The sequence below is a fragment of the Myodes glareolus genome, chromosome 1 (assembly GCF_982192425.1).
Source record: "Myodes glareolus chromosome 1, mMyoGla1.1, whole genome shotgun sequence".
Taxonomy (NCBI): domain Eukaryota; kingdom Metazoa; phylum Chordata; class Mammalia; order Rodentia; family Cricetidae; genus Myodes; species Myodes glareolus.
The window spans coordinates 60,437,634-60,459,913 of NC_142026.1; the positions used below are offsets into that span (position 1 = coordinate 60,437,634).

The 22,280-nt window shown below is 44.8% G+C and overlaps 1 long non-coding RNA gene across 1 annotated transcript in view; it reads right to left on the reverse strand.

Annotated features, from left to right (window-relative positions):
- LOC148123381 (uncharacterized) overlaps positions 1–22,078 on the reverse strand; it is a 34,614-nt gene extending 12,536 nt beyond the window's left edge. Inside the window, exon 1 of the long non-coding RNA XR_015738304.1 lies at positions 21,100–22,078. This is a non-coding gene — a long non-coding RNA (uncharacterized LOC148123381). The remainder of the gene's footprint in view (positions 1–21,099) is intronic.
- Between the last annotated feature and the right edge of the window lie 202 nt (positions 22,079–22,280).

A 22,280-nucleotide genomic window follows, 5' to 3' on the forward strand; every position in this document is an offset into this window, starting at 1 on the left:
CTCTCTGGTCCTTTCCATCATAGTAAACAATTCCTCCTACCCAAGTGGCTCCAGCCACTCAAAGGCAGCCATGCAGCCTTCAGTTTAAAAATCTTCACATGTGCCTCACACTGAATTCTCTCAAGCACTTCCTGTTCCTTTCTCGCTGCTAATTTCCTGCCTGTCCTCTTAAACCTCTGACCTGAATAAGATCCGTGTAGTAATTCCATCAAGTGCTACCTTGTCATCTCCTTTTCCTTCTTGGCAAACAATGGCAATGCTTATGTGGCCGGCCCTTCCCCTATCCCATTTCCATACCCAAGACACTGGAAGCACCATGAAGCCACTGTCACTTCTTGGATCCAAAGGGGTATGTCACCCTCACACCATTTATGACCACAAACAACTCTTCTTTTTGGGTCATTCGTGTTGCATCCACCATCAACATACAGCATCCTGACACAAGTCAGGCCTCAGACACCTCATGTACCCACCCCTTGCTCAGCTCCAAAGGTGTCTGCAGATGGCCCCTGCATGTGTACCTCAAGCCCCTACCTCTTCCCAGAACTCATGGCGCCTGCCTCCTAATAAATACTCATACAAAGAGCGCGTCACACTCAGCACACGGATTTCTTTGTTCTAACTTATTTTGAGTGTGTGTTTATTTGTTTTTGAAACTAGTCTCCCTATGTAGCTCTAGCTGATCTGGAACTCATTCTATACAACAGGCTGGCCTTAAACTCACAAAGATCTGCCTGCCTCTGCCTCCCAAGTGCTAGGATTAAGGCATGAGCACCAGACCTGACTCCCTTGATGTATTTTTTTAAATTTTTCATCCACACATATGTTGTATGTCAAGCATGTTCTCTCGTCTCCACCACTCTCAATTCTCAATTCTTATTAGATGTGTCTCCGACACATCCCTGTGCCTCTACCATATGTACTCATAGAAATCTTAGTCCCAATGCTATGCCTACAAATGGACACCAAGCAGCATGATTTCTTCATTACATTCACTGTGGTCACCCTTCATCATAAGCAACTTCACATACATCAAACTCTAGAGCATTCAAGTGACGACATCAGATTCAGGAAGTACACAACTGTGTGGTAGACAATGTTTTCCTGGTGACTAACGTATGGATTCCTGAAAGGTACAGAAATTCTCTATCTTCTCAGATGGGGTCCTTTCTCTAGTAAACATAAATCCCTAAGACAAAAGACACAGAAAATAACAATAACACAAAATTTGAAAGGGACAAATACCACACATACACAGAGAAATAGGGGCTGAGGCACAGTTCAGTAACATAGCACTGGCCCAGGAGTGTGAGACTCTGTGTTCAATCCCCAAAACACAGAGTGAGTGTACAGAGAAATCCAATGGAAAACGGGAAAACATGGCTACATGTTGGAATCCCTGAGGAATAGTTAAATATTCCAAGGCCCCATTCACATCTCCTAATTGAACTGATCTGCAAAGGAATGCAAACACTGGTAACTTTAAATCTGCTGATGCTATTAAAGGGTATTTGTGGTGGTCAGGGTCAACTGTCATCCTGAGAGACCTAGGAGACAAGCCCCCAGGCACACCTGTGAGATCATCTATGAAGGCTAACCTACGAGAGTGTCTGTGGGGATTGTCTCGTTACAGGTATCGACATGAGTAAATCAAATTACTTGTGAGAGGCCCATTCCCTGTGCAGTGTGCCCTGCACTGTGTGTGGGGAGAGATGGAGCTGAGTAACAGCATGCATTCCTCATTCTCTGTTCCCTGAGTGTGCATGTGATGTGACCGGGTGATTCAAGATTCTGCCATCTTAGCTCCCACCATACATGAATGCTCAGAGCATCATAATTCATAACAACCAATAATTTTAAAATTCCATCAACAGAGAAACTGAACAGATCATCATGTGTCCACAGGATAAAATACTCAGCTACTGTTAAAGAGATAACTGTGTAAAATGAAATTATGAATCCTGCTGGGTACTGAGGCACACACCTGAGCACTTGATCCCAGAAGGTCTAAGTCATCCTAAACAGAGGAGAACACCATCTCAGAAACAGAAGATGCGGAAGTGGTGAGATGGCTCCAGAATTAAGAATACTTGCTGTTCTAGCAAAGAAGTTCCCAACACATGTGGGGGTGGCTCACAACGACCTGTGACTCAGTACCAGAGAATGAAACATGCTCTTCTGGCCTCTGTATGTGCGTGTGTGCACGCACACGCACACACACTTAAAATAAGTCTTTTAAAATTAAGTTTGACAATATTGCCCCATGCACAGCAAGACACACACACAAAGAGCACATGATGACAATTAAATTTCCAAGAGAAGATAATTCTAATTTATAGTGCTAAGAATTCATACTTGGGGGGGGCTGACAAGATAGCACAGGTTAATGGCTCTGGTGGTTCTTTCAAAGAAAGAACCCATGCTCCATTCCCAGCACCCACATGGTGGCTTGCAGCCATCTGTAATTCCTGTTCTAGAGAAGCAAGACTCTTCTAGCTTCCTTGGGCACCAAAGCACATAGTGGTGCAGTGCACAGAAGAACATGCACACAAAACGCGCATACACATAACATTTTTTATTACTTTTAAAAAGAATTGGTACTTGAATGTGAAATATATTGCAAAAGTATTCAAAGAGATATGGGAGTCAAATCACACACCACAATTCATGTGGCAATTACACAGTTACCAAAACTTGGGGTGTAAGCTGACATGGTGGTTAGTGAGGAGACTAATGCAATACAGCAGGATTGCTTGAACCCAGAGTTTGGGACCAGCTTAGGCTACATAGCAAGGCCCTTGATACAAAACAATACAAACACAAAACAACCAAAGAAATAAACGCATACGCCCCAAGAGAGGGCGTAGGATTGACATGATGAACCCTTGGAGAGTGAGGCCAGCACCTCAGAAACAAAGTCACAGCACCAAGACAGAGGTACACATCAACAGATTTGAATTTTATCCCATTTTTCTCTTTCTATGCACATATTTATATTGGAGGGAGACATTGCCATGACATTAATGTGGAGGCCAGAGAACAGCCGTGAGACTCGGGACTCTCCTTCCACCATGTGGGCCCCAGGGATCCACTCAGGTCATCAGACTTTATGGTCCTCTATCTCAATTTTATTATGTATATATGTGCTGGGTAGGGGTGCAGAGAATGCCATCTCTTCAGCCCTTGTCTCAGTTTTTAATGACAAAATATGTACCTAATTCAATCTATGAGATACAAACACCAATACTCACATTCTACTGCTGTGTAATAAATTAGCATATTTAGATTCAAGTTTCCTTTTATTACTTAAAAACCAGGTGAGTCTGATTCCTTAACATCCAGCTACCATCTCTGAAAGAGCTAAGATTACAGGTCTGTGCACCTCCTCTGCCTTATTTTAGAAAGTCCTGGGGATCAAACTCAGGGTCTCTGGTTTGCCAGGCTGACCCTCTACCTACTGAGCTACATAGTGTCCGTAGCACCTACCATGTGTAGATGCTTAAACACTTGTTAGTTCACAAGTTCACCAGTTCAGAGATTGAGTTGGCTTTGCCCTGTCAGGGGGAGACCCATCTAAGATCTTGCTTGGCCTATGATCACCTCCATTTTAGCAAAGAAGAGTTTATGTCAGTAGATTATATCTACAAAGGCCATCTCTTCTATATTTAATAAAATCAGCTGCTTTATACCCACAAATACATCTTCCAAATCCTGATCGCCAGAAGTTAATGTAACCATGGACATGAGGTGGGATCTGAACAATGTTCTAGTTTCGGGCAGAGGGGCCAGCTGAGGATTCTGTGCAGCACCTTGTGCACAGCCCTGCTCTGAGGGAGCTCTTTCAGGGTCCTGATCTGAAAATTTGGGACAAGGAAGCCAAACAACTGAGTGATGTAATATGAGACAGGAGACCACCACTGTGTCCTTTTGCCATGCCAGAGTACACACAGCTGGGTGTAAGAGTATTTATTTGTGATCCCAGTATTTGGGAGGCTGACACAGGAGGATTACCAAAAGTACCAGGCATCTTAATCTACATAGTGAAAACCAAGCCAGCCTGAACTACATGACAAGATGCTGTCTCAAAAAATAGCCTGTAGACTTAAACACAGAGTCCGTGTACACATGAGCGCATGTTACACTCACAGTACCAGAGCTGAGACACAAAACTGCACACGCGATAGGTTAGTGCTCTATTACTGAGTACAACACAACCCTAACAACTTAGTTCATTCTCATCATTCCTCAGGAGATCCAAAACCAAAGTGTCGACAAATTGTTTTGTTTACTTTTATTACTTTTGTTTATCTTTATTAAATATTTTTTACAATTTTTAAAAATAAAAATGTAATTAAATAATTCCCCCCAGCTCCCTCTCAAACTTCATGGCCTCTCTTAAATGAAATTTATTTTTAATTGATACAAAGACATAAAATTGTACAAATAATGGAGTACCATGTGATGTTTTGATACACTCTACAATATTCAAATGCTATGAAACAAATTCTCAAACAGATAACATTTCTTTAGGGTAACAACATTCAGTACTTAGGAAGACATCTCGGTCTGTGAAGTGCCTACCATGCACGCATAAGGTCCTGAGTTCAGATCCCACGCACCTGTGACCCCGGCAGGAGAGTGGGAGGGAGACAGAGACAGGCAGATCTGAGGAACCCACTGCCTAGACAATCTGACTAAAACAGTGACCTCTGGGTTCACTGAAAGACCCTGTGTGTAAGGTGGAGGAGCTGGAGAGATGCTATATCTGGCCTGACTCCAGAGTTTTCACTCAGCCCCTATCTATCCTTTGTTTTACCTCTTCTTGCCCTATGTAAATCTTGTCTATGAGTTTCCCATGGATACAACTCACATGCAAAACTTGGTTTAAGGAAACCTGGAAAACAGACTTGCACCTGGCATTGTATGCTCGGAAACTTCATTCAATTTGTTTTGAGATATGGAAATCTACTAGCTAAAGTGCAAAGATAGGAAAAAAAAAAATAAAGACGCCTAGAGGCATGGGAAAGTGCTTCAGTTCACGGAGACTGAGTCTCCTGTAGCCACAGTGGCTAAGTTAGTTCTCATGTGCTTCTAACCTTCATTTCACAGACCCGTGGGAACCCACATACCCGTGGCAAGTTACACGTGACAGATGGTTCCATGGTCAAAGCACTTATTACTTAGCAGAGGACCCAGTTTAGACTCCCAGGCCCCACATGGTGGCTCATAACCATCTATCTCTCCAGTTTCAGGGATAATGATGCCCTCTTCTGACCTCTGCAAGCACCAGGCATGCATGTGATACACATGCAGACAGGCAGGGAAAACATGCATGCACATACAAATAAAAGTAAACCTTCACAAACATTTTAAGGTGTAGAAAGACACCCGAGCCAATCTTTGACCTCCACACATGCACATACAGAAGAGTTCACTTACACATACACACACACACACACACACACACACACACACACACCATACAAACACACAGCAGAAAGAGAAGAAGGAAGACAAGAGGACTCCTTTCCTGTCACCCTGTGAAAAGATCTGACAAATATTCCCTGTAAGGAAGATCAAGACGCTGTTAGCAGCAAGCATTTAAACTAACCCTGAAAAACTAAAGTTGTAAGAGGTCGAAAGGCATCCTGAGGACAGGGCACTCACTTAGCAAGACCAAGACTTAGGTTTGGCCAACATCATGCCAAAACACAGTAAGATGAGCTCAGTGATAGATAGCTCAGTGAGTGAGTACCACTTGTCCTGTGAGCACATGGACCCGAGGTTGTTCTCATGTCAAAAGCTGGACATTAGTGACTGTGATACCATGGCTGGGAGAGGTAGAGACAGGCGAATGCAGATCTCACTGATCAGTCAGTCTAGGGGAACAGGCAAGTTCCAAGTTCAAGGAGAGATCCTGTCTCAATAAAGAAAAAAAGGGAGAGGAGAGGAGAGGAGGGGAGGGGAGGGGAGAGCAGAGGAGAAGAGAGGAGGAGGGGAGGGGAGGGGAGAGGAGGGGAGGGGAGAGCAGAGGAGAAGAGAGGAGGAGGGGAGGGGAGGGGAGGGGAGGGGAGGGGAGGAGAGAAGAGAGGAGGTCTTTATGAGTTCAAGCCCAGCCTGGTCTATGGAGTGAGTTCCAGGCCAACTAGAGAGATCCTGTCTCAAAAACAAAAGGTGAGAGAGTAGAAAATGATGGCTCTACTTTCATCAAAGAGTTCCAGTACATCACCCAGTCTTACAACCTTACCTTCCATGACATGAGTTATATTTCCCTGACCCCATTTGAGGTGCTTATCTGCAGAGAATCATAACTTCCCTCTTCTCCTAGAGTTGGATGAGGAAGTTTAAGTGCACATGATTATTCCTTGATCCCTGCTGGGGTCAGGTGACAGTCCCTACTGGGGACAGGTGAAGGTTGGGTGCACGTGATCAGTCCTTGACCCCTACTGGGGTCAGGTGAGAGTCCCTTCGCAGCCCCCTCCCCATTTGGTGCCATGGTATAAAAGCTAGCCCCAGCAGAACAATAAAGAAGCAGCTGCTGTTTCACCTCAACCTCGTGCTCTGTGGATTTCATTCAACCTGGACACCCTCTGCCGAGACTCGTGGTTCCAGACCGTGCTGGCGCAGTATCTATATGATTCTTATGAACAACCTTCTCCCTGAGAAATTCTGGTGAGTCTGGAAATAGGCTAGAGCACATACAGATGAGATCCACCAAACTAACACTGCCCACCCAACCTGGGTGAGGTGGTCCCCTAGCAGGATCCCAATTAGAGCTATAACACCCCAGGGGTATCCTAGCTAGAGATCAATTCATGACCTGACTCCTGGCTGGTCTCATTAAGGCTGCCCTTAAAGCAGTAAACTATGAAAAAAACAAGAGGTCATCCAAGACAGAGATGAAAACTGGTCTCAATTCCTGGAGTGCATTACCAAGGCTCTCTTATAACATACTGGTTAGGACCTCATTCATCACCACAGATGGAAAACAGCTCCTCATGAGCTACTTCTTTTCCCAGGGTTTCCCCAATATTAGGGTCAAACTTAGAAGTTTAGGAGGGGAACCCCTATAATCCACAAGCAAGAAATACTGGCACTGGCCTTCCAAATGTACCATGGGAGAGATGAGAGAGCCTAAAAACAAAATACCACATGGTAGTTAAAGCCTTCCAGTTGCCACGGTGACTGCCTAGGCTCCTTTGCCTCCCAAAGTCTGAGGACTGCCTGGTCCCTGCTTCAAATGCAGTCAGGAGGGTCACTGGGTCTGGGCCTGCCCTAATCCTCACAAATACGCTGACTATGTCAAAAGTGTCATCAAGGGGAATACTGGACTATCGGCTGTCCCTGTGTCCCTTGAAGCACAGGGGTATCAGGAGACTGCCCTCTGGCTGACCTAGGTCTGGGCATGGAGGACTGAGGGGACACGGGCTCTCTTGGCACTATCACTGCCTCTCTGACAGAGAGCCCGGGTAGTCACCATGGTATCAGGGTTACCCATCTCCTTCCTCTGAGATACCAGGGCCACATACTAAGTTCTGATGGAAATTCACGACCTACCTCTCTTTCTCATTTCCCTATTGTCAGGGTGGAGGGGACAGCCTTACAAACCTCTCCAAATCCCCCACTCAGCTACATCTTTAAGGGTATCCCTCTTACTCATTCTTTCCTAGTGGGGCCAGCATGTCCCATTCTCTTACTGGAAAGGTAAGTTTGACCCTAATGTTGGGGAAACTCTGGGAAAAGAAGTAGCTCATGAGGAGCCGTTTTCCATCTGTGGTGTTGAGGTCCTAAAGCAGCTAAAGTGGAAGCTGCTATTTTCTTCACTCCCCCCACCCCAATTTGTTTGATCCCAGGCTAGCCAGTCATCCCCTCCTCTCCAAGTCACACAATCCAACACATCATGTCTCTTACCAGTTTCTCAGGTAGGCCCCGCGGTCTGGGATACCCACATCCTGTCTATAGCCAAACGTCACCCCTCCATCATCCAATTACAAAGTCCTACCTGGTACATTACCCTAGCCCAACAACCTCTCTTACTCCAAACTCTCAACACACTTAATGCTCTTATCTCTGACCTCTTAAGAGAAATGCTTTTGCACCCATGTCTTCACCCTTCAGCATCCCCATCCCTGAAGTTAAAATAACCAGCAGAACCTACTGATTGGATCAGGATCTCTGACTCATCAGCTCTGCAGTGATGCACTTCATCCCATAGTGCCTAACATCCGTATGCTTCTCTCCACCTTCTTCTTGGGAACCTCTCATTTCTGACTTGGACCTCAAAGATGCCTTCTTCTCCATTCCTCTCAATTCCCACATCTTTGCCTTTACTTGTATTGATCTGGATACCCTCCTCTGCACCCAGCTCACTTGTACCATCCTATTCCAGGGGTTCTGGAACAGTTCACATCTATTTGCCCAGCATTTGCCCTCAGATTTACTCCCTTTGTCTTTCCCTAAACATAAATTTATGTAATATGTAGATTGCCTTCTCCTCTGTAGTCCATCCCTACAAATTAGTCAAGGAGACACTACTAATCTTCTAAACTTTCTCTCTTCAGGGTTATAGGGTCTCACTCTCTAAGGTCCAACTGTCCATCCCTCAAATTAATGAACCTGGGACTAACAAGTATTCCCAACTCACAAAGCCATTACTTTAGACAGAAAATGTCTAACCAATCCTTCATAATCAAAGATGAAATTCTATCCTTAGGGATGGATGGGATCCTAAACTCTTGGATTCCCTCTTTCTGCGTTCTTGCTTTTTCCCTGTATAAGGTGGCCCTTATCCCCTTACATGAGCCCCTCCTCACACCCATTGCCAAATTTTTTCATAAATTTCTTTTTTTCCCCAAGACAGGGTTTTGCTGTAGCTTTAGAGCCTGTCCTGGAACTCGTTTTGTAGACCAGGCTGGCCTCAAACTCACAGAGATCAGCTTGCATCTGCTTCTCAAGTGCTGGGATTAAAAGCATACCCTACCACTGTCAGGTTCCCCGCCCCCTTTCATAAATTTCATCAGGCCCTCCTCCATACCTCAGCACTCCCCCTTCCAGGCCTAAACTGTCCCTTCTCTACATATACCACAAAATAGGAGGCATATGCCCTCAGGTTCATGGTCCACCAACTGGTAATACATGCTTATATAAAAAAAAAAGACTAAAGACCTTACCACCCAAAACTGGGCACCATGCCCACATGCTCTCTATCTTCTAATTGTGAATCAGAAAACTCACCTTGGCTCTCCTCCTGCTCTCTTCTCTTCTCATAACCTAGCTTATCTAACATACAAAGGTCTCCAAACACTACCTCCTTCCCAATTTCTCTCTCCTCAGGTCGCACTAACAGATGATATCACACTTCCCTTCCAACTATGCCGGCCCCTCAAGTTCTCAAACCTTGTCCTTCAGTGAATCCAGAGATATTCCCACCTCATTCTTGCAACGAAACTCTAGAAGAACTGCTACCTCTTCCTTGACACACACATGAGGGCACATTACCTCAGGCCACCCACACCTGGTACACAGTAGGCAGCTTCTTCTTACACAGGGGCATCTGAAAAGCCACATACACCACTGTCTCAAACACCAAGGTGATAGGGGCATAGGTCCTCCCAGCACAGACCACAAATCAACAGGCCAAACTAACATCCCTTGCCCGTGTTTTCAGCTAACACAGGGACAATCCCTAAACCTTTATATGGACCCCAAGTACGTTTTTTACATTCTTCTGTCACACAGCCATCTGGAAGGGGCATGGACTACTGCCAACAAAGGGAGGATCAATAGCCAACTCATATCAAATCATGGCCATGTTAAAGACCTCTAATCCCCCCATGGCCATAAGAATTATCCACTGCTGAAGACTAACAGTTCCATCACCTCTCTAAGGAAAATCCAACCTATGAGGCAGCTAGAGCCACAAACCTTGGAGGCCCAGATCTATCTCACCCACCACAGGACAATCTCGCCTTAAAACCCACATTTTCACCTATTTCCTGACACTCAACAAATTCTATCCTATATACCCCAACTCTTTCATCCAAATAGCTAGGTGTATTTCAACTCATTAAGACCCATGTACAGTCCACCTCTGAGGATTTGACTTCCTTAAATATCAACACTGCCTCTTGAAAGATCTGTCAAATATCTAACTTCACCTCCAGTTACTATGCGCCCCCTTTTTCCTACTCACCAGGGCAGGGGATCTCTCTCAGGAACTGACTGACAACTTGACTTTACACCTATGCCCACCATCAAATAAATCAAGTACTTCTTGGTCTTGGTGAATGCCTTCTCAGGATGAATAGAGGTGTTTCCCCACAAACAAAAGGGTACAAACAGTCTTGGACCTTCTCTAAGAGATCATCCTTCACTTTGGAGTCCTGATTTCCCTCCAATCAAATAATGGGTCTGAATTTCCCAATCTTCTCAAAGCTCTTAGTGCCCCTTAGCATCTCCATATGCCATACTATCTCTAGTTCTCAGTCAACATCAAACAAGTTAATCATTCTTTCAAAAACACACTTATTAAACTCTCAGAAGCTGAACCTTGACTAGGTAATACACCATTCTCAAGTTAATAGCCTGTCCCCAAATGGCCTCTTTCTGTCTTTCATTTTGAGCTCATGTATGGGCCACCATGATCCTGACCCCAGGTCCTTCACCCCAACCATCACCTCTTCCTCCCCACTTACTCATTCCCTTACTCTGTCATCTCCACTCCCTGCTACAGACCACAGCATACTGCAGCCACACTCAGACTCCTGTCCCTCTCCAATTAACATCTGAGATTTAGTCCTCTTCTCCCTATCCTCCACCAATGCCATCACCCCTTCCCCACATAGGAAAGGGCCCCTTCAGAGTGGTCCTAACCACCTCCACTAACGCCAAGACCATTCAATTCCCCAGCTGGATTCATCTACCCAACCTTAAACCCTTTACAGTGTCTCCCAAGAATGAAACTTCACTCTACTCAGCAACCCCAACAGGACCTCTCTCCCTGAAAATCAAGAAGATCACCCGTCTACCTCCATCTCTGAAGGAATGCAAGATGAGTGAACCTCATCTCTCCTGTTTTCTCTCCTTTTCCTCATTCTTTCTCCTTTCTCCCAAGCCTCCCAGGGATTGACCTCTTTGTATTCTTCTCAGTTAAACCTTGCCTCTCAAGACAACTCCCATCTTCTATTCCTCTGGTTCTTATACCTCCTGATTCAGACCCCAACCTCAGTGCACAAACTCTTCTGCTGGTTTGGGTATCAGTTAATCAAAGACCCCCAACATGCAAACCATCCTTACTCCTCAGGGTTAGATCATCTCTCTCACTGCCATGATGTTGCTTGCAAAACCACAGAAGACTAGACCTCCTCACCACAGAAGAAGAAGGACTCTGCTTATTCCTCCAGGAGAAGTGCTGTTTAAGCCAATGGGCCTTTGGCAGAGAGAATGCTCCTGTTCCTAACCCCTCTCCTTACTTATTGCTCCTTACCTGGACAGTTGCCTGCCACCCCTTTCCACCAAACCAGAGACCTCCTGGGTGGTGGTGGTGCCCAGGAGGCAGAGATAGGTGGATCTCTGTGAATTCGAGGATAGCCTGGTCTACAATCTTTCTCCAAAGTCATTCATTGTCCCTAAACAACAGGAGGCAACTTAACAAGTATGCTGTTCCCATCACATTCCCACCAGCCTTAATTTTGACCTTCCTCTTCAATTCATAAACATTAAAGGCAAATAGAAAGTTACTAAAGCCCTGGCCTTTACTTAAGTCCAGATGTAAGTTTTACAGTTTCCCTAACCCCACTTTCAATGACTCAACCACAGTTGCTGTATTTTTCCACCATCTCAGCTCAAATCATTGCTGTCTCTGGTTCCTATGCAGAGGTAGTCATTTTGTGTCTTGGCTTAATAATTCTATTAAGATCTTGCCATGTCATGTGACTGTGGTAACTCTTGCAGTCCCCAAAAGCCTTGGTACCCTTTCAGCTACCAAGGCCAGTGTTGTGGGATATTTTGATCACACTGTAACACTACCAAGACTGCCCAATAAAGGTATACCATGAATCAGTGGAAGGAGTCAGCCACTACCTAATTGGAATTGGTCATAGAGAAGCAAGAAATTTGGATAGAGAAGACCCACAGGAAGGAAAGGGAAGGGACTGGAATTTGAATTTGCTCTTGGTTCTGGTTTACACATTCAATTCAAAAATCATCAAAATTGGTACAATATTCTTCATAGAATAAAACAAAAAACAAAACAAAAACAAGGGTTTTTTTGTTTGTTTGTTTATCCTGGGGTTCATAGCGAAGTACAAGAGATCTAAATAGCCAAAGCAATCCTAAACCCACAGGAATCACATTACTTGATCTCAAACTATGCAACAAAGCCAGAGTAACAAAGAGAACATGGTACTAGCACAAAAGTAGAAAGGCAAAGTAAATAAACACAACAGAAGAGTCACGAATGAATGGACACAGTTATAGCAGCCTTATTTCTGACAAAAGTATCGAAAATATACATTAGACAAGCATCTTAGCACTCACGAGGCAGAGGCAGGTGGATTTGTTATGCCCAAGTCTCAAGATCCCCCAAAGATCACCAAGGAATCCAAATCCAAATTCAAAAGCAAAGAGCCTCTATTCAAGCTTGAGCTTGGACTCTCTTGTCTGTTCCAGCGCAGTGGTTCAACTGGAGAGCATCGAGCCCAGTTGGGTAGGGTTTTTATCATAGTAAAGGCTGGGGTGAGGGGGTTTCCAACTTTTGGGACACTTGATTGATTGACATTTGACTAGAGGTGTCTTGGTAAAAGGGAATAGGTATGTACTAGGCTTAGGGACATCTGGTGATCTTATCTATAACAGTTGGAACTGAATATTAAGTGGCCCATGCCTGGGTGGTCTTTCCTAGAACTGGGTGTTGTCTTAGAGTAAACTGAAACATAGGGCTACTTCTATGACCTGTTTCCGTTGAGCTTGTCATGGCAGCAGTATAGCTAAGCTGCCATGGGTCTTACATTTCCTATTTCTTATGCACCAATGACAGAGGACTCAATTATGGGTCCTGTCTGTTCAGGAGCTCATGGGGATGATAGTGTGACCTAAGATCATTAGCTGAATGCTGCTGACCTGCTCTCAGACAAAGGCAGTTAATCTATTGAAGAGGCAGGAACCAAAGGTGAGAAGAAGCGAGATCATTAGGGATCCTGCTAGGGCTGAAAGCAGGGCTGAAAGTAGTTATCCAGGGAAGCCAGTTGAACAAGTTTTCATACCATCCAGTTTCCGCACATTCTTTATCTGATCCATTTTCTCAACAAAGTCATGGAATCTCTGATTACCCCTGAATGATTTACTTAAAAACAGCATTCCAAATTAATGGCCAACTGAAGAGACTGATAATTTTTGTCTTTAAGAATCAAGGCCACTTGATTGAGGTAACTGAGACACAGAAAGATAATTATCACATGTATTCACTCCTAGGTGGCTTTTAAACCTAAAGCAAAGAAAGCCAGCCTACAAACCACAATCCCAGAGAACTTAGACAACAATGAGTACACTAAGAGAGACTTACGTAGATCTAATAATCTACATGAGAAGTAGAAAGTAGGAAAGACAAGATTTCCTGAGTAAATTGGGAGCATGGGGACCTTGGGGGAGGGTTGAAGTGGGGAAGGGGAGAGGCAGGGACGGGAGCAGAGAAAAATGTAGAGCTCAATATAAATCAATAAAAAAAAAATCAAGGCCACAGTGCCAACCCATGTTGCCCCAGCTATGCCTAGCCCTACCAGGAAGAAGAGTAGAACTGTGGTCGCCCCTATAGCCCATTTTGTTCTGTGGAGCATTAGGGACAGGGCCAACTCCATCTGTGTCTCCTCATAGTATTTCATATTGGGGAATAGCTGAGCCATTACACAAAATCCTCCGCTGATGTTAAACACCATCCCATGGATGCAGGGAGTGAGCAGCAATGAGCAAGCCCACCACCTGGCAAAGGCTGAATAAAGAGTATCATTCCATATGGAGAGGGTCTCATTGCACAATCCTTTTTAAATATTTTCTGTGAAGGTAGAATCAACATAACAAAAATGACAATCTTACCGAAAACAATCAACAGATTTAATGTAAATGCCCACTAAAATTATAGCAAAATTTTTTACAGGCGTCGAAAGAACAATTCTCAACTTTATAAGAAAAACAAAAACCTAGGATAGTCTAAAAAATCCTAAACAATAAAGGAACTTTTGTTTTATGTCACAATCTCTAACTTTAAACTTTCTTACAGATTCACAGTACTGAAAACAGCTTGATATTGGCATAAAAACAGATATGAAGACCAAAGGAACCAATATCAATCCATACACCTATGAACAGCAGATTTTTGACAAAGAATCAAAATTGTGAAATGTCAAAAAGAGCATATTTAACCTGTTTATTTTTTATAGACCTTTAACTGTCCTGAAACTGTAGTTTTTGAGGCTGCTTTTTTTTTTAAAAAAAACCTGTCTGTCAGCTCCTTGCTGAAGCTGGACTGCATGGCAGGGGGCAGGACAGGCTCTCTCCTCTCTCTCTCTCTCTCTCTCTCTCTCTCTCTCTTTCTCTCTCTTTGTCTTTTTGCTGTATTAGGGATCAGGCAGTGTTGTTTTTTATTTTTCGTTTTCCTGGGCATAGGCCATGCTTTCTAAGTTGAAAAGTCCCATCAGAGTTCAGTGGCTGATACATTTACAGGCTCTCTGGTGTCTGCCATCGTGGCTGCTCTAAGATAGTAGTGCGCTGTCACAAGCTCTGGAGGGTGTAGCCGTGCCAGTTTTATTATGTTTTTTAATTTTATTTTATAATCATAAAATTAGGAGAACTCCTGAACCCTCTCCTCTGTTATCATGACTGACTCTGGGCTGCTGACTGTGGGGGTTAAATTTATTCTCTAAATTTATTCTGTCTCCTCCTTGCCTTTTTGGCTCCACTGTGTAGGTTTATTACATTTAGCTGGAGTCTCTGCCTGTGAGTTAAAATTCAGCAACAGCGCATATACATGGAACTGCAGTGATCTCAGCGGTAACCTATGATCACTAGTTAAAAGGTACATTTTTATTTATTTATTTTACCTATTCAGCAGTAATGAAAGCTGTATCTCCGTGAACACCATGCTTCCAGACTCTAAATATCTCTGCCGTTGTTTTTGCTTTATTTTAACTGTTTTTAGTTATCAACATACATAAATGATTATTGTTTACAAATTTTTACTCTTGATTTTTTTCATTTTTATGCTTCTTTAAATTTTATTTTTTATTTTTGAAAACTCATTACTCATGTATCCGCCTGAGGTGCAAATTTCTTATTGGTTTCTCACGTTCTCCTCTGTATGTCTGGTTACTTTTCTGGTGTATTTTAGGGTTCTATGATCAACCCCATGTTGGTTACCACTATGTCGGGGTCCAACCCCAAAAGAAATTATTTTTTGATCCAGAGTAGAAATGTGGGAATAAAGACACAACTCACATGCTTTTATCGGGTGGGAGCTTTTAGGGATTCCTCATGAAATCCTGAGTTTACATTCTGAAAATTCACCTGCATTTATTCTCCAAATATTTTATACCAAAATGTAAGCTGAGGAGGAAATTCATTAGCATTCTGTTTCCTAGGTAACAAGGAGACTGACTCTGGTCACGTCCACAACTTTCTATGCCCATTTTGTCACGTTTTCCTACCTATGTCTGCTCTGTCACGTAGACTGAATTAACACCTCTTTGCCAGGTGACCTCCCAAATTACAAAGAAGAGAGGGCTCAGTGCAAGAATATCAGAAAAATAAAACAAAACATAGCACCAGGTTATCCTTCAAGGTTCAAGGTAACAACTTTGACTTTATGGTGGAGTTGGGGTCAAACCTAAGAACCTATGCATGTTAGGCAAGTACTCTAATCACTGATGACATTCCCAGCACTAGTTAAACTTTTTTTAAATTATATTTATTTAATTTAGCTTATGTTTATGAGACTTTTGCCACAGACCCCTGAAACGGGCTGTGGATGGTCGTGGGTCACCAGGTGGTGCTGAGACTCTAACCCAGGTCTCTACAAGAGCAGCAAGTGCCCTGAATCACCGAGTCATCTCCCCTGTCCCTAGGAAAACTAATTTTTAAAGATTGGTATGCCTAACTATTAAGAACATGGAAACAAAGCACAGATCCAACTCCTTTTCTGTTTGTCCAATCTTCCTTCTGCCACAGAAACTGTCAAATCCTCTACTTCCTACTCCCAGACCTACAGGTAGTGAGATCAGAACAGTTAACACCCAGTTTCTGAGTTTTCAGAATGTTCAGGAAGGTCTGGGTATTTCAGCTCAACCTTCCTGGTGCTTCCCATAATACACACCCAAGAAGAAACAAGGTAGATTGCAGTTTGACAAGGAAATTATGAACATCAGCCTCTACCACTGCAAGTTATCAGGAAATTGCACAAAAATACAGAAATAGCTCCTGAATCATTTCCTCTCCACCTCAACTGCCACTGACCCACACCCTGACTATCCCGCAAACACCTAGACACCCCTTAAACCCTTAAGTGGCTGTGATGTAGAAGACATTAGGATACTATGAGGGTTCACATATATGTTATGAGAGCTCCCCAGAAATATTAGCCAACTCAAAAAAGTGCAATAGACAATTTCAATGTGCTGGAGTGTTGGGAACCTGGTATCTTTACCGGACTCAAAGGGAAGGAAAAATATGAATCAGAGGCCATGGTGACAGTGAGAAGAACCTCCTGATGCATCTTTTGGGAAACCACAGGCCAAGAAATTTAAAAACCTATCACAAACCACTCTGGAAACCAAGTGCTTCATCCCAAGGACAGCAAGGCAGGTCCTGTGTTTACCAAACATCAGGAGTCTGTACTTTGGTGGGGAACATTCAATGGTGACTCCTTTCTCAGGGACAGTGGCCCCATCCACCTCTGGAGACACCTCAGCACACCAGAAAGGTCATTTTCAGTTCACAGAGGCAGAGCTGTTCAAAGAGTCACAAACATTAACAGAGCTCAATCTTCTCATCAAAGTTAGGCAGCACCTGGGACAGAAACAACTTTCAGACACCACACTCCTTGCCCCTGCCTACTTACAGCTAAGCACAGCATGTGAACTGGAGAACTAAGATGAACACAAACATTCGCTCCAGTAGATCCCCAGATCCAACCATTTACAGAGGAGGGACTGGTGTGGTGGCAAAGGAAATCGGTAGCTCATCTGACATGGAAGCAGGCATCCCTTTCCTTCTGGATCACACCCAGAAAATAAACTGCATAAGATAGTGTCCTCATCCAAGGGGGGAAAGAACTCCTTTGTCCTCCAAACTGCTACTGGACAAGGCAGCAGGGAAAAGATGTCTCATTCCTCCTGCTCTTCTGCACTGCCTGACCAGGGACCACGGGAACACAGCCTGTGGTTACCCCGACAGCCTCTCTGCTTTACATGTCTGGCTGCAATGTCACTGTTCCCTGTCTACTACCTTCTGCAGTGTCTATGCTGAGAAGCAGCTAAGCTTCTTATATAACTCCACACCAGTGCAGAGGAGCCCAGAAAAACCCACTGAAAGGCGTGTCCCTGGAACCCAGCACTGAACACCAAGCCCTGTATGAGATGGTTTCTCTCCCTCCCCCACATTTGTTTCTATACAGGTGATAAGGACAAGCAGAGAAGTGAGACGGCCCACAAAGCACAGAGCAGGAAAGAGCGGAAGAGGGAAGGGTGAAATGGAAGTAAGAATGAGAGATGAAATCTGGAGGGTCCTGCAGGGTCCCCCCACTAAGTGCCTGAACCCCTGAAAGAGCCCAGTCATTCAAAGCACTGACTCTCTTGGTGACTTCACAGAGGAATAAGACCCAAGAAACCCAGATCCCACTGCCTTCTCCAGCCCAGTCAGCCAGCTCAGTGGGTCTCAAACATCAGTGTTTGAGGAGCCCTGCCTTCAGCTGGTGCAAGGCAACACCCACAGATCTCAGTTTTTACAAACGTGAGCCCCATTCTTGGAGAAGTCTTTCCTATCATCAATAGGACTCTCTCTCTCTCTCTCTCTCTCTCTCTCTCTCTCTCTCTCCCTCTCTCTCTTTCTCTCTCTCTCTCTCTCTCTCTCTCTCTCTCTCTCACACACACACACACACACACATACACACACACAAACACACACACACTTACACACTTGTTGCACCCATATTGCACCCCACCTGTCCTATTTTAAAAGGAAGCACTTAAATGTAGAACTGCCAAACCATGTACAACTATTGAGAGACAGCCTGACATCAGGCTCTGACTAGAGCACACCAACTGTGAGGCCTCGGCGAATGATTGTCTTAGTCCCCTTCTCTGTACACTGAAGCTCATCAAATGTCCTTTTGTCATTGAGAGGACCACATGAGATCATGGAGTGTAGCACAGTGTCCAGTAGGCATGTGCTGTGCACACATCTGTTGACTGTTTGATGCAGTAATGTGAATCTATGAAGCTCATTCCACAGGAGGGCAAATGAACCAAGTGATGAGGGCAAGGAACCTTTGCAGAGCTCAGCATCATCCTTCTAAGGGACTTTCCTTTGTCCTCCTAGCCACACCCCACCTGGATCTGACTCATGGACACTGTGTTCTCAACAGAGCTATCAAATTTACATTGGACTTTATGATTTATAAATAACATTAAAATTTTTATAGTATGTATTTTCATCTTCTCTTCCTTGTTACTTTTTTTCTAGAACATCTGGTTATTTATTTATTTTTTTTCGACCCTCCTCTCATCCTCTCCCTGCTTCTCCAAGGTAATTTATCTGTGATGTCAGGCTAAGAATATCTGGTCATATTCCTAAAACAAATCACTCTAAATCACTAAAGAAATGGTTGGGACAGGCACACAGCCACTGTCTTATGACTGGGGACAAGCCTGCAATTTCCATAAAACCAGAGACCCTCTGCGCTCACCCTTTTCTCCCTCAGCCTCTTAGAGCATGGGTCTCTCCTGGCTGCCTGGCAGCTCTGTGGCTAGAGAGTCCATAGGTTCCCCATCCAATATAAGCCAAACTCGGTTCACATCTCAGTCCCAGGCATCCAAACCCTTGTCCTTGTCTGATACACCCCTGAGAGTAAAGCAGACAGCTCAGAGACACCATTAGCCCTTTCCCTGTGACAGTCTCTTCTTTCCTTCTTAGTCACTAAGACTTGCCAATTCCCAAATGGCCCTCACCATCCCCTCTGCTTCATGGCTTCTAGTCCTCCTGGCTGGGAGCTATCTCTCAGGTGGACTGTCTGTAGAACACAGCTACCATAATGTCCCGAGAAACAGATCAAGTGGCCACTTCCTACTTAAAGCCCCTGATGATTCCCCACTCATAAGAGTCCAAACGCCTCCAAAGCATCAGAATTGGGAGTTGGGATTTCCACAATTTGGCAGGAACCCACCTAAGAGGTCCAGAATAAGACCTGTCCAAAAGTATCATTCCATCCTCTTACAAGGGAGCCCATTGGCTGCACATGACTGAGGGTTGGGCCTCGGGCTCAGGAGGATACACACATCTCACTGAGGAAGAGCAAACATCACTGACAGTCACGCAGTCACGCTCTGAGTCCAGAGTTCATCTTCAGTCTCATCTTAAAGAAGTCACAGCTAAGGCCTGGAGAGGGAAATTTACTCAATTCAAGGTCAGAACTCAGCAGGCCAGGTCCTGACCCCCAGCTCTTGTTTCATCTGCCAACAGCCTGAATGACTCTCCTCTGCACAAAGGTCAGGGTCCCCACAGTTTTCCCTTTGACTGGACACTTCACCCCACCCCCACACCTGCAGAGGGAGCTGGCCCAGAGGAACAGAACAGGAAGAAGTGAGCTTTGGCACTGCTTCAGGGCCAGACATGAGGGCTTTTGACACTGAAAAAAAAAATATCCCATCATCTCCGTTTGTGGGACCAAACCATAGCAGGAGCTAGAAAACCAGTTTCTTTGTGCCCAAAGCCATGAACTGTAAGAGCGGAGGTAGGAGGAGGGGAGAAAAGGCTGGGTCCTTTAAGAAGAGAGCAATCACAACAGGCTCTATTCACTTGCCCCATCCCTACCCACTACCCTGGTTTTGCAGGATTTGGGTTTATTTTCCCTCACTTAGTGCCCTACATGGCTTTGTGAGTCTCTCAGGATCTCGGAAAACTGGGAAAGGTGTGGCTTCCTGGAGGACAGAGGAGTCAATGGAGCATCAAGGAACTGGACAGCTCCATCAGCAGGAGCTTTTAGAGAGGTTGTTTTATCACTGCCTTACTTGCCAGGGAAAGGCAACAACAACAACAGCCCTGAGCTGCAAACCTCAGCAAACTGGGAGGAGCCTGTCTGGAGACTGGGTGCCTGCCTACCTCAGCAATGCAGGAGACAGTCTGGGGGGAGCACAAGAGGCTGAGCCCGAACCAGGATTTCAGAACTTCCTCCCATGCCAGCAAGTGCAAAGCCACTGGACATTGACTCCAGGTTGCTATAGCATGTCAGTTCACCCGACAAAAAGCTACAGATCATTTTCTTTGATGACATTCATTCAGACAGGCAAGATCTACTTAAGTAAGGACGAAGGCCTCCCCTCCTCCACCTGCCACAGTCTTCTTCTGGCTCTTTGAACTCATTCCTATCACCAAACGATGACTTTCAGAGACCCAGGAGATGTTCCTGAGGTGCACTGAACACATCTCTACTTACAACATGATGGGAACCAAATATAAAATCAGAAGAGGAAACAACTATTCCCATATGCTAACCCCTGGAACACGAAGACTACAGGTATTCATTCCCCAGTTCTTACAGTTTCAAGTGAGTCTCTAGGGCAAAATCAAGGCTTCAAGAAGAATTTTAAGAAAACTTTGCAGGTTGAGGGGTGAATCTGACTCTGCCTGCTACAGCTCCTGGAGCTTTCTGAGTACCTTGGCCCATAGCTCCTTCAATTTTCAGTGTCAGGGACAGGCGGCAGACAATTCCTTATGCTTTCTCATCTGTCCCTGACGTACTTTCAGAGACCCTCTTAACTTCATTTGAACCACTGATGTATCCAGGGAGATTTCTGTCCCAAGATACAGACTTCATTGCATTTGAAATTTCCTACTCACCAGACAGACAGCGTTCCCAGGTTCCAATGGCTTGTGTATATTATGCAGCCATTATTGTACCTAACACAAATATCCTGTCTTTCTTGTTGCTGTTGCTGTATTGTTTGAAGATAGGGTTCTATTTTGTAGCCTTGGCTGTCCTGGAACTCACTCTAGACCAGGCTGATGGGGAAGTCACAGAGATTTGCCTGTCTCTGCCTCTACGTCCCAAGTGCTGGGCTTAAAGGCCTCCACCACCACTGCCGACCCCACGGTACCCTTTCTAATCTTCACCAGGGGCATAAACTCATATGCTTTCCTCCTCTACCTTTCACTTGACTGACTGGTAGAGAAAGAGAACAGACTTGGAGGCAACACTCTGTAGCTGTGGCCGGACTACCCTGAGCAGCACCTTTACCTCCATCTCATCTGTAGCACAAGGGTCATTCTTACTGCATCAGAAGGTGACAGGAAGAGAACAAATACAGCCATGCACTTGCCTGGGCTGCGATCGCCCCCCAAAAGCATCCTTGTAGTCCTCTCCTCTAGCTATCCAGTTCTCTCTCTCCTGGCCTTTTCTCCATTGCCTTAAGCGACATCCTTGGCCTACCCTGCCATGAGGCACAGTCCTGCGTGCTCCCTTCTGTTCTGACTCTGCTCCAGTGTTTTCTCCAGAGAGTCTGCTGTCATCTCAGGTTGCCCAGTGTGTTTATATGAGGGAATCCAGCTTTGAGAAGTCCTTTTTATGTTCAAATAAAACACATGCTCCCTCTGCTTACATACACCAGCCCCAAACCTGTTCTGGTGCACACATCCATTTCCTTATTGGAGCCTTCTTCAGTCCTTCTCTTTATACCTTATAAATGAGGACATTACAAAGATAAAAATAATGACCCTGGCCCCAATAATGAATTCTCTTTGCCAGATGAATGGTCTTTGCAGGGCATTCCCTGAAACCTGTGTCTAGGCCTGACAAGAATATATGATTTCAGGGTATACACCAAGACCTCCAGGAGATTACAACTGTTTCCACACCCCTCACAATCTCCTTTTAGCAAAGGTATTTTTCTAGAACTGCCTAGTGAGATCTGGAACGTCCACCTCCCTGAACCATTTCTACCCCAACTGCCCCGCCAATGTCCAGCTGCAAGCAACCATTCCAGCCTAGACACCCGGGCTGGCAGCTTTGCTGTTCCCATAAC